Source organism: Micromys minutus (genome assembly GCF_963924665.1).
Source record: "Micromys minutus genome assembly, chromosome: 16".
Classification (NCBI taxonomy): Eukaryota; Metazoa; Chordata; class Mammalia; order Rodentia; family Muridae; genus Micromys; species Micromys minutus.
Window position 1 is genome coordinate 46892474 of NC_137985.1, and position 13332 is coordinate 46905805.

Below are 13332 nucleotides of genomic sequence, written 5' to 3' on the forward strand. Positions count from 1 at the left end.
GGGAAGAAAATGGCCTGGAGGAGTTGTACAATGTAGCTTGTTAAAAATATGTTAGCATTAGATGGACATAAATGAATTGTTTCAACTTTGTGTGTGGGTGGGGGGGTGATTTTAGTGAAACCATGACAATCCAAAAAACCTATTCCCTCCCTCCCCCCTTCCTTTTGTTTTCCTTCTTTGCTTCCTGCCCTTTCTTTACTGAACTCTTCAAGAATGAAACATTGGCACAGCCCATGGCCCACACTGTGAATTGAGTGCCCTGGAACTGGGTGAACAGCAGCCCTGCCTAACTCCTTGTGGTGGTTTGAATATGCTTGAGCCAGAGAATGGCACTATTAGGAGGTTTGGCCTTGTTGGAGTAGGTGTGTCACTGAGGGCATGGGCTTTAATACCCTAGTCCTAGCTGCCTGGAAGTCAGTCTTCTCTTAGAGGCCTGCAGATGAAGATGTAGCTCTCTCAGCTCCTCCTGCACCATGCCTGCCTGGATTAGGCCATGATGATGCTGGACTGAACCTCTGAACCCGTAAGCCAGCCCCAATTAAATTCTGTCCTTATGAGAGTTGCCTTGGTCATGGTGTCCCCTCATAACAGTAAACCACTGACTAAGACACTCCTGTAAGACTCTCCTAAGGGAGAGTCAGAGAGGCAGTCTCTGTGAACCAAGCATTTGAAGTCCTTGTGCTATGGTTTAGATGTGTGTTCCAGAAATGTCCTCTATTGAAGGACAGGTTCCCCAGCCCATGGCACTAATTGCAAGCTCCTGGGACCTTTTGGAGGTCGGGCCTAGTGGATATAATCTAGTCCTAGAAAGGCTTCTCTTTGAAGAACATGTTGGGACTGGGTATCTCCTTGTTCTCATTTCAAGTCATCCTCCTCTACCTCATGTTTCTGCCATGATGTATTATATGCCATCAGACCCAAAACAACTGGGTCAGTTGATCATGGACTGAAGCTTTCAAAACTGTAAGCCAAAATGGATTTTTTTTAAAAAGTAGATTTGCCTCAGATACTTGTTGAAATGACAGAAACCTTAACTCCCTCTTCCTGTCCATTTTCAATCCAGCCCCTGTTTACTCTGTCCATAGCTAGCCCCTCAAGCACATCTTGACCTCACTCAGGCAGCTGCCTCGCCCCTGCCCTCTACTCTCTACCCACTCTTCACGGCAGGGCTCCTTCTCCATCGCTGGACTTGACATAAAGCCAAATTCCTTGCGTTAGATACAAGACTAGCTCTGATTTCCTTCTTCCCTCCACACAGAACACCATTATGTAGTTCCTTCAAACACAACAGGACATTTCTTTGCACTAGCGGTTCCAACAGCCAGGAGCTCTCTTCCCCAGGGATCCACAGGGAAACTTTTCCTTCCTTCCAAGTAAAGGGCTTCTGTAGCGGCTGGCTTGTATTATGAATGCTAATTATGTTCCGGAAAAACTGCAGGAATGTAGCTTCTGGGAAGTTCTGATTAGTTCTGATTGGTAAATAAAGTTTGCGGCAGCCAATGGCTGGGCATGGGGCTGGGCAGGGCAGACAGAGGTGGAACTTTTAGGATTTTTGGGCTAGAGATAGAGGAGGAGAGGAGAGACTGGGCCTGAGAAGGTGCCTAACAATGAGACATGGCCACCATGTAGAAGCTGGGAGAGTGCGGCCCAAGAAGGCTGCCCAACTGGGTCAGGGCAGCCAAGGTAGAATACAAAATTTAGTAAACTCGGGATTATCAGCGGGTTAGGAAGTGGCTCAGCCATTGAGCTGTTTTAGACATATCAAAAAATGATGGCTGTGTGTCTTTCAGGAATGCAGAACAGTGGGGTGGTAAAGGGAATGCGCCGCTGGGATTTACTTAAAAATTAATACTGTAGTCTCCTGTGTTCAACCTGCTTTCTAATAGAACGCAGGACCACCAGCCCAGGCATCGCTCCACCCACAATGGGCTGGGCCCTCCCCCATTGACCACTAGTTGAGAAAATGCCTTACAGCTGGATCTCACGGAGGCATTTCCTCAACTGAGGCTGCTTCCCCTCTGATGACTCCAGCTTGTGTCAACTTGACACAAACATGCCTCTGCTTCAGCTCCTGCCTCCTGCTCCTGTTAGAGTTCCTGCAGTAACTTCCTTCAGCAGTGGGCTAATGTGGAAGTGTAAGTCAGATAAACCCTTCCCTGCCCTTGCTTTTAGCTATGATGTTTCTTTGCTGCAATAGGACCCTCTACTTTTATCCTAGGAGATGAGTTCAGTACTAACAAAAAGAACTCCTATCTCAGCCAGGTACTGTTCTCAACAGACATTCATTTAATCTATACCTGGGGTAGATATAGTCCCCCATCTAGTCCCTCACTCACTACATGTGGAGTCCCAGCCCCCTCCAGATATGTTCTTACACATCAGAGAATCAAGAGGAGAAGAGATCAAATCCATGATTGTCTAGTTAAAGCGAGCTGTATGTTGGGAGGCACTTGAGATTGGCTAGCTCACTGTCTTAAGTTGGGATTTAAAAGAGCAGCCTCTGCTGGCCTCTTGAAGTCCCTTTCGTAGGAGAGACAAGGTATTCACAGGAGCCAAAGAGTTGGCTGTTATGGGTAGGGATATACATCATGTGAATGGGGTTGCGAGCAGTTTACATCAGATCTAAGAAACAGGAACTTCTTAATTACAAATAGAAACCTTAACTTGCATGGACTTAACAGGAACTTACCTTTAACTGTCTGAACTACAGACAGAATGTACTCTTAACCTGCACAGTATATTGTTCCTGATTCGCTCTCGCGGTACTTACATTATGTGTCCTGCCTTCCACTTTCCTTCAATGGGATGTAAGATGAATACCCAGGAGGCTATGGCTCTCAAGCACCTATGACTGAAACACAGTACGTGTCCCCAAAACAATTTGGAAGAAAGGGTTGCAGCCTGTAAGTCATTCCAATAATCCCCCTCTATCTACGTCCATGTATAGAGAGATTCATTCTATAAATTCTGTTACTCCAGAGAAAAATGACTACTGTATACCCTGGCTCTGTAAGGAAGCTCAATAAACTCATTAGTTCACCAAACTAGACTTGGCTGGAACTGTGCTTTGGTCTGTCCTTGGTGACCTATCTGAGGTGTGTAGACATTTGCTAACCTCTCCACAGGGAAAGTTCATGAAATACTTGGTATGGTACTCTGAATAGGTTTGGACTCATGTGTGTGAATGCCTGGCCCACAGGAAATGACACTATTTGGAGGTGTGGCCTTGCTAGAGGGGTTATTCCCTGTGAGGGTCGACTTTGAGGTCTCCTAGGCTTAAGCTCCACCCATTGTGGAATCCAAGTCTCCTGGCTGCCTGCAGAAGACAGTCTCCTTCTGGTGGTCCTGGATACTGTAAGAAAGAGACTGATCAAGCCGTAAGGAGAGAGCCAGTAAGCAGCACTCCTCCATGGCCTCTGCATCAACTCCTGCCTCAAGGTACTGCCTGAATTCCCACAGTGGTGGCATCTGACCCAAGGGTTTTAAACTAAAAGAGGTCCTTTCTTCCTGTGGTGGTTTGAATATGCTTGGTTCAGGGAGTGGCACTATTTAGAGGTGTGTCCTTGTGGGAGTGGGTGTGGCCTTGTTGAAGGAAGTGTATCACTGTGAGGGTGGGCTTTGAGACCCTCCTAGCTGCCTGAGAGATTCAGTCTTCTGTTTGCCTTTGGTCAAGATGTAGGACTCTCAGTTCTGTCTCCAGCATCATGGCAGTGTGTATGCTTCCCACCAAGATGATAGTGGGCTAAACTTCTGAAACTATAAGCCAGCCCCCAATCAAATGTTTTCTTTTATAAGAGTTGCCTTGGTCATGGTGTCTCTTTACAGCAATAAAACCCTAACTAAGACACTTGAGAAGAATAAGTGCAGTAGAAACAGAGGGTAAGGACATTTGAGTTGCAGAATCATCAGTAAGACTGTTGGGATTCTGTAAACCCCACCCCTCAGTTACCTGGCAATAGCCAGGTATGCTCCACCCCAGTGACCTGACACTATAAAAGGGGCTGCTTGCCCCCTCCTCTCTCTCTTGTCCTCTCATTCTCTTGCTCTTGCTCTCTGGCCCTCTTGCTCTCCCACCCTTACCCCTCCTCTTCCCCTTCCCTTCCCCCTTCTCTCCACGTGCTCACAGCCTCTACTCTATTCCTCTCCTCTCTCTCTCTGCCTCTACTGCCCTCTTAACTCCCCCATGACCTGAATAAACTCTATTCTGTACCATACCATACGTAGTCATGTGGCTGATCCCTCAGGGGAAGGGGTTCTCAATATGCCTTCACCCCCACTCTCTTCATCCTTTTTCTAACATTGGTGCTGAAACCCAGGACGTCATTTTTTAACAACAAAGATGAATAAGACTTTAGTCATTGAGGAAACTTGGTGCTAACTTCTCCAAAGCAGGAGTCGGAAGGTGTTCTCTTCATTATCCAGCACCAGCGAAGCTTTAGGCCATTCGAATCAGACAGAATCATATCCTCACCATTAATTTTTAAATATACTTTAATTTTTATTAACAGGCTCTTTGGCCTTGTTGCTCCATAGAAGAGTGGACTGTTTTTCTCATGAGAGAATATTTAGAATAGAAATTACCTTGCTGGCTAATAAAAAAGATGAAGCACGGAGAGCCAAAATACAACATGAAGGCAAGCTCTGTATGAAGGCAAGCTCTGGAACCCGCTCACCATACCTATTGTCAAACCTCAGTAGTCACGACAGTTAAGCTGCTTCTCTTAAAGGTTATAACATTAAAACATGCAGTTCTCATTAAAGCCCTTCTAAGTTCTGATAGGAGCCCATGATGGTTTGAAGACATTGGCATTTCCAGATTCAGCAAAACCACTTTCTACAACAAAAGGGCAAGCCTTTGATAGGGCTGCAGGGTGAAATATAGTGGATCTAAGAAATGAAGCTGCCTTTTCTACATGCACTGGTTACCAACTGAGGGCTCCGGTTCTTTATGCTAAATTGCTTTTCCCCTGGGTCCAGGAAATTTCACAGTTACTTGTCGGTCTTTGATACTTAGGTGGTGTTAACTGTTTTAAAGCCCTACAGATTCTAACACCCCTTTGCTCTGAGAGCAGTCCAGCTCTCTCCTCTGGTTCCCAACTGGTTTCTCCCCCTTATGAGCCTGTTTCAGGATTGTCAAAACAAGTAGTGGCTGTTGGCTATTGTCTGTTTCAAAGTAATCCAAATTCTGCAGCTCCAGGGAATCAAGTGTCTTAGAATCTCACAGGACCAGAGAGGGGTCGATAGCAGAACACTTGCCTAGCATACAGGGATCTGGGTTCAATCTTAAGCACTAAGTAAAAGAGAAAGAGATGTAATTTACATTTCTAAGTACTAAGGTCTGTGAAGCACATATAGGTATTGTATTTTATTTTTATTATATTGAGGGGTTTTGTTGTTGTTTGAGACAAAGTCTTACTACTTAGACCAGGATGACCTCAAATTCTCAGAGAATCACCTGCCTTCATCTCTGTCTCCTGACTATAAAGAAATGTACCATCATGCCCACAAATTCTCAGAGAATCACCTGCCTTCATCTCTGTCTCCGACTGTAAAGAAATGTACCATCATGCCCAGCCTTATTGATGATGATGATATTGTTGATTCAAGATCTGGCATATGTATGTATATGTAAGTGTGTGTTGTTCTAGTCTCTGATTACTGCCACGTCTGGAAGAATTATCTGTTTTCCTGTTCATTTCTTTAGTGGCCAGAATCAGTTCCAGAGGAAAGGTTTTCTTTGCGCTTTAAAATAAAATGGCATGCCCAATACTCCCCTTCCATATTGGAGACCACCATGGGGGATGCTGTCAGCGGGGCAGTGGGCACTTGTGGGCCTAAGTCCGCCCAGGCAGCAGACCATTCTCCTGGGTACTTGAAACCCTTGTGTTTTTTGACATCTTGCTTTGCTTTGAGACTACAGCCTTTTAGTCCAGTGGTTCTCAGAGTTTAATCAGTCCTAAAATCATTAGCGTCAGGAACACAAGGGAAGGGGTAGACCTGTAGACACTCAAGCCAGCCCCTGGCCTCTTGAACACACCCCTGCCCCCATCCCCCACCTCCTGTCTTGGGCAATCAGGTTGACTGCTGTAAAAGGTCAGAAAACCAGTGTTGTTCATTTGATGGGCCCCACATAGAGTTCTGTCTCTAGCTTTTCTTGGCCAATGCTTTACCTGTGAAGTCTCCTGGTCAGGCGACTGTGGCCCTGTCTGACAGCTCTGATACTCAGAAAGCTACAGAGACCTAGGGAAGAAATCTCATACTTTCTTGGGCCTCTTTGAATCTTCACACCTTTAAAAGTGGGGAGATCTCACAAATGGGGGGAGCACAGAGCTGTAGCAATCCCAACACCCTTAAAAGGAAAAAAATGCTATTTTCAAGGGCAGCACAACAAATTGAGGTGAAGATCATAAAACATTTTTACTTCTGAAGAAAGGAATCTCTTTAGGGAAGGTAATGGCATGTTAAATAACAAAGGAGCAGAGGCAGAACCCCAGGACAGTAATGTGGAGACAGATGAGGTGCAGGGAGGGAAGAAGCTGGTTCTGCCTTTAGTGAGCCACAGCACATGGGAAGAGAATCAGGAATGAAACAAGGCAGAGAAAGAGCAGATCCTTGTTGACTAGAGATGCCCAGCTCTGGGTGGTATCTGAGGGGCCTAACCATGTAACAGAGATAGCCCAGTAAAAGCAATTTCTTTTAAAAACTCTGAAATCACATTGATCATCTATCTATCAACTATTATCTATCAATCACCTGTAGATTGTCCTAAAGCTGTTCCTATTTTAACACTAATTCCACTTCCCCAAGAAGTGCTGCCTAGTCACATATTCAGGACTTCATCAAAACCTTCCCATTTTAGTTAGTAAAATAGAGAGAGCTGGTGATTGGGCAAGGTAAAAGAGGTAGAAAGGTAGAGGGTCAGAGGACGGAGGAGGACCAAGGGGGGTTGGTTCCAATGTGGACCTCGAGAAGGATGAGTTAGATCCAAGTGGACTTAATTGGCATTAAATAGCTATGAACATTTAAGGATTTTATAAGTCTAATTAATATCTCATATAGAAGGGCAGTTTGTATCTTTGTCTATTTCATGTAATCTTATTGTGCAAAGGGTTTGCGAGTTGAGAGTTTGATATATAAACTTTTATGAAAAGTTATCGGACATTAGAGTTGTGTTTGTGTTGAGATTTGGGTAAAGAAACACCCCGGGAAGGGCAGCCAGAGTGAACCACCAAGGAAAGGGAGTCATGCAGACAGAGTGAGACCTAGGTAGTGGCTCAGACCTAGCGACAGAGTCTGTGCACTGGATCCATACTAGAAGCAGGCCCAAGGAGTGAGACCTCAGGGCAGATATAGAGATAAGCATTTTAATTTTTTAATATTTACTGTAACAATCATCTATTGTGTCTGCAAATGTACATGTGAAAGAAGTAAAAAATTCTCTACCCCCACCTGTACTGAACCAATGCCCAGCCACCCACCCTGCCTTGGCCTTAGGGACTTCCTTGAGTAAACAATTCTCAGGAGAATTGTAAATTGTGCTGACTGATAGCCATCTGACCCTCTAGAGAGTTTCAGTTAGGGTCCTGACACACATGCTCACTAACCAATATGTTTAAAGGTCAGTATGCTTAGCCAATGAATTTAAATTATAACCTTGCTGGTTACCCCTAAAAAGTATAAAAACTGTCACAGTCTTTCGGGGTCGCCTCTCCTCTGGATGTAGGCCACCCCAGTGCACTGAATGAATAAACCTCTTGCTTTTGCATCGATCCCCAATCTCTCATCTTATTCATGGGAGCCTCAAATAGATAAAGCTCAATTTGGGTCTTACATATGCACATGTATATAGACCACATATATGCCGTAACATGCATGTGGAAGTCAGAGGACAATTTGCAGGAGCTAATTCTCTTTCATACCAGGTGGGTCTCAGGTATTGAACTTAGTTTATCGGGCTTGGCAGCAAGCCATTTAACATACTGAACCATCTTGCTGGCTCAGGCAATTTTTGCATTAGGCAAGGAACTGTACTAAGGTCAACATTTTTCAGATCTGGAACAATTTCAAAGCAGAACAACTCTTCAAGTGAGATAGTATGCCATGGTATCTCAACTTCAGAAACTGCAGATCCAAGGAGAGGGATCATGGCTCATCCACACGACCTTATCCCCGGGACACTTCTTTAGAATCTCTGAGGTGGCAACCATGGTCCTTTCTAATGCTAGCCCCTCTGACTCTTCATTTCCCTGATGGCTTTTCAAAATTAGGCTCTATTGTCCCCCCTTTTCAGCCTTCCTCGGGTATGGTATCACTAAGATGTTGATGCCTAAGGACATCAGGACATCGTGTGTTCCCTGCTGCAACCCTATGCCTTCCAGGGCCCTGTCCAGGGATGGCATCCAGCCAATGATCAACAGCAAGAGATGGCAAGGGATAAAGTTAAAGCTTTGATGTGCCCAGCTTTGGAGCAGATGGAAGGAAAGGTAAAAAAGTGGGCATACCCAAGGCCTTGCCAACAGGTGGAGTTGGTTTGGCCGTGCCATAAAAAACCCACTTTAAGGTCGTTCTGTGAGCTTCAGAGTCTCAGAACATGAGACATGCCCCAACTCTGAAGAAGGCAACTTTGAGAAGGCTGTGGCCTGTCATTACAGCCGTCCAACCAGGGCCCTCCCTTCCCTGCTCAGAACTTGCAGACTCCCAGCTTTTTAAATCCCCAACAGAAGTAGAGTTTTGGTCATAGAATTCTTAAACTACTTGAGCCTATGGATTTTACAGTATTTCTCTGCCTCATGTTTCTTTCTCCTTTGAGAGGGAAACAAAAAGAAGGAAGCTGTGAAGATCTGATAATTCCCATTTAAAAAGGTCCTGCAATTCATTGCATATTGTATCTCGGTCTGAAACTATTTGGATGTAAATCTTAAGCAACTGCGTCTTTCCACAGAGGAGACTTCATCAGGCCCAAACAGAACACATCCTTGGCTCCGGATCATTCTAAGGATAAAGTCCAATAGCATCCTCCAAGGCCCAGCTTATCTGTCTGCCAAAACGTCAATGGATGGGTTAATCGAACAAACAAAAAGGCAAGCTCATGCAGAAAAAGTACTAAACAGCAAAAAAAAAAAAAAAAGTCTGTCTTTATATATGACAGATTCTTACAAAAGGAAAAGTGTGTCTGAATATTTTTAAAAGGCAGACTTGCAACTGTTTGTATTGAAAACAGACAAGAATAGAAAGATAAACCAGCAAGATGCCACCGAAGTAGAAAGAAGGGGAGGGAGAGAAGGGGTAGAGATGAAAAAGAAGCTGAGGGATGGAGAGATGTTAACGTCTAGGCTCATAACCAAAAATATAAGACAAATTTAGCTGGACTAAGTTTGAATATGTGTAGTTTTGTACATTTGACATTGGAACCAAGTAAATATTTCATATAAATAAAATTTTAAATTTAAGTTAGAAAGTGTTGCTAACACTAGGCTGAAGAGAAGGCTCCGTTAAGAACACTGACTGCTCTTCCAGAGGCTGGAAGTTCAAATCCCAGCACCACATGGTGGCTCACAACTGTCTGTTAGCCCACTTCCAGGGGTCTGGAACCCTCTTCTTGGCTACTCGGGCACTGCACATAGATACATATAGGCAAAACACTCCTAGATATAAAAGTATATCTTTTAATACCACTAAAATACCCTAAATGTATATGAGTCTTTAAAGCTTGTTAATCAAAAATCACATGATGTAGGTGAGACACGTACGTTGGTCTATGAAGTTCATGTCCAGATCGCAGGTAAAAATATGTTATAGATGAACGAAGTACGTTGAGTCTAACCTTAGGTGTGAGGAAGCCACCTATCAATTAACACCAGAGATAATAAATGTCAAATATAAGCTTGTCTCTATGCATGTATTTTTAGCGTACGTCAGTGATTCGTCTCACAGATGCGTATCAGAGAATCGCATCTAGTCTCGTCCCTTCTGCTTCCATGTCTCGTGAGAGCCTCATGTTCTCACTCCCAGGTTGGCGGACTCAGTTGCTTCTCAATCTCCAGCACAGGAACCAGGGCAGGACACCTGAGTCATGAGCCTCATTTAAAAAGGCTGTAGTCTGGAAACGTGTTAGCACAGCAAATGCCAAAACCCCTTCTCTGTGCCTGGAAGAGTCATCATTCTGGAAGTTTGAAGAGCCACGAGGCTTCCCCATCTTCCTGCACTTCTAGCCTGAACTCGATGGGATTTGAGTAGGAAAGTCGGTGTTGATGGACAGCCATTTCCTCTGCTGCTCCGGAAGTCACCCCGGAGTCCAGTTGAGAGCCCTGAGCTCTCCAGAGGATTTGCTTGAAAGTACCACATACTGAGCTTGCCCCCGGGGTGGGTGAGGTGGAGGAGTGAGGGTGGGGCATAGCTTAGGATCCGGGCGCTGAGGGCTGAAAAGGGGCAGGCGGAAGACGTGGACCGGGGCATACTGGCATCATATGGCACCTCTGTGATCTTCTCATCTGTTCGTGCCATTTAAGTGTCTGAACAGGGGCGGCTTCACTAGTGAGCAGAAGCCACCACAGGAAGCTCTAGTGTCTTAAACCAAGCAGAATTGCTACAGAGCCCTGCTTTCTAGGTGCTTGTGCCGATTTCCACCGCTGCATCCTGTTGACCTCAAGGGGTCGCTGTTCTTTTAACTCAAGGCCAGCACTTGAACCAAGGACGGTTCCCCGAAGAACATACAGAGTAAGAGCAGAGAAAAAAAAGAAAGAAAAAAGAAAGAAAACAAACAAAACACACCCACACACTGTCAGGATGTTGGTTCTGCCTTACTCTAACCCTGGACAGACAGTCCCTCCGGTGTTATATTGTAGTCAGTTCCAGTCCTACATAGTACCCATCTTTCTCCTAGACATGGGAATCTGCTCTATTGATGCAGGCCTTACCCAGCGTGGCCTCGAAGAGACGAAACGAAACGCTCTGACACCCTGCCTGACGTTGAGGGCCCATCTCCTTTATGCCTGCTTTCCTAAGAGCAGAGGGACAGGGTGGCCTTAGCCACAGGTAGACACAACCACACAACTGGTGACGAGGGAGAGGGGATTGTTTTGCTTTGTTTTTTGTTTTCGGAGACAGGGTTTCCTGGCTGTCCTGGAACTCACTCTGTAGATCAGGCTGGCGTTGAAAGCAGAGATCCACCTGCCTCTGCCTCCCAAGTGCTGGGGTTAAAAGTATGGGCCACCACCCTGCTTGAAAGAGGCTTTTCTTTACCCTCTGGACCCCTGTCTCCAGGCCTGGCTCTTCCAATCATGCCCGTCCTCTCCTGGTTCCTAAACAACTTCCTCTTTCAGTTGGTCAGCCAGCCTTTCATTCAGCAGCAGATGCTGCGGCCGCTCTCTGATGCTCTGCTTTCTGAAGGGACAGCCTTCTAACTCTCTGTTCCTAAGCCCTGTGTGGGACCTCATTCTTCTCCTCTGCCCCACTGAAGTCTAAACTCACCAAAAGCAAAGGCTGTGTGTGTCTTGCTCCTTTTACAGACCCACGGTGGCCTGCCTCAGGCCAGTGAACATATGTAACAAGCAGACAAACACAGTCTGGAGGGGCAGACTAAGTACAGGCCTGGGAAGGCCGTCCAGCCTAGCCACTTAACTGCCGGGTAGTTGTAGAAAGACTGTGAGTTCCAGGGCCCCAGACTACTTCCTGGGATTAGTTGGGAGGCTGTGCTCAGCAAGCGTGTCATTATGGTGGATTCTTTAGGCGGAGTGTGTCCTGGGGCTGCGGTGGGGAGGGCATAGCCATTGTATTTCTCAGCTCTTCTTGGTTATAATTGCTGATCAAAGCCACTGTGAGGCCTGCCTGTGATCCTCAGATCTCAGACCAATGGTTAAGACAGCATAAGGGGCGGGGATACCATTGGCTACCCATACACTTGAGTCTATGTAATTCTGCATGAGAAAGCCCCAGGCTCTCTGCAGTGTTGAGGGGTGGCAAGTTTTCCCCAGCCCATAGCCATTAACTGAATGTGGCCTCATGTTGGTGCCTTGCAGTCCTTTATCCCCAAGATTTCACACTGCCTTCAGTGGGGACGGGGCTATGAATAACAACATTGCCATGTAATTATTGTCATGGACTCTCTGGGGAAGGGAACAGCTGGGTGCACTGGGCACCGGCAGCCTCGCTTCCCAGAGGGGAGATGAAACATGACCAGGAGAAGGGACTTGTCCAGTGCCATACCTGCTGTCCTCCTCAAAGACAAACGTGTTTTGGAAACTGGTTTGAATTTTAGCTCTGAACCTTGTCTGGCTATAAGAGCTGGAGCAAATCCCAAGCCCGGAGCCTGTGCAGCTGTTGGTACAAGGTCACAGCTGATGCTCTTTGCTGTGAGGGTCAGAGGAAGGGATGTCCAGCAAGGGTCCCTGGCTGAGTCCGCACCATCCAGGCACAGAGTGATGGTACCGCCTCTCACAGACAGCCTGACTGCTCAGAGGCAGGGCACAGCTTTGGCCCGGGAGACAAGGCTGCTAAGGGCTTTAGGAGAAGAAGGACGGTGGGTTGTGAGGAGAACAGGTTAAAACAAAACAAAAAACTGGAAGTGGTAAGTTCCAGCAATCTTCCCGGTGAAGTCCGTTCTGAGCATGTAACTCATCAGGTACTGCTATGCTTACACAAAGCCGTGGTCCAGCCTGTTGCAGAATAAACATGAGTGGTAGTGAGTGCCTATATTCTTAGAACTTGGGAGGCTGAGGCAGGAGGATTGTTGATTCTAATGCTAGCCTGGATGGGGAACACCCTGTCTTTTTATTAAAAAAAAAAAAAAATGCTGGGGCTGGAGAGGTGGCTCAGCAGTTAAGAGCACTGACTGCTCTTCTAGAGGTTCTGAGTTCAAATCCCAGCAACCACATGGTGGCTCACAACCATCTGTAACGGGATCTGACGCCCTCTTCTGGTGTGTCTGAGGACAGCTACAGTGTTCTAGTATGCATAAAAATAAGTAAATAAAAATTTTAAGTCATACAGTAAATTCTAGGACAGCCTGGAGGGGCCATTCCCTGGCCTTTTTCATTTATTCTGCAGGAAAGGATTGAGCATCCACACATCTGGATGTTGCTCAGAAAGGACTGAGTCCCAGTTGTTCTGGTGAACGGGGAGGCAGCACAAAAAGACACCATTGGGGTGAAAATGGCTTTGAATGTTGGCTGTTCTCACCGTTCCAGGGAAGCCCCAGGGGAGCAGACCTACTGAAGACATACTTTCCTTTTATTTTTAATTACAGACTGTGTTTTTATGGCTGAGACCAGTCCACATAGATCACTTTATATGCTAGTGTTTTTATTTGGTGGGATGTCATAAACATCACACTGT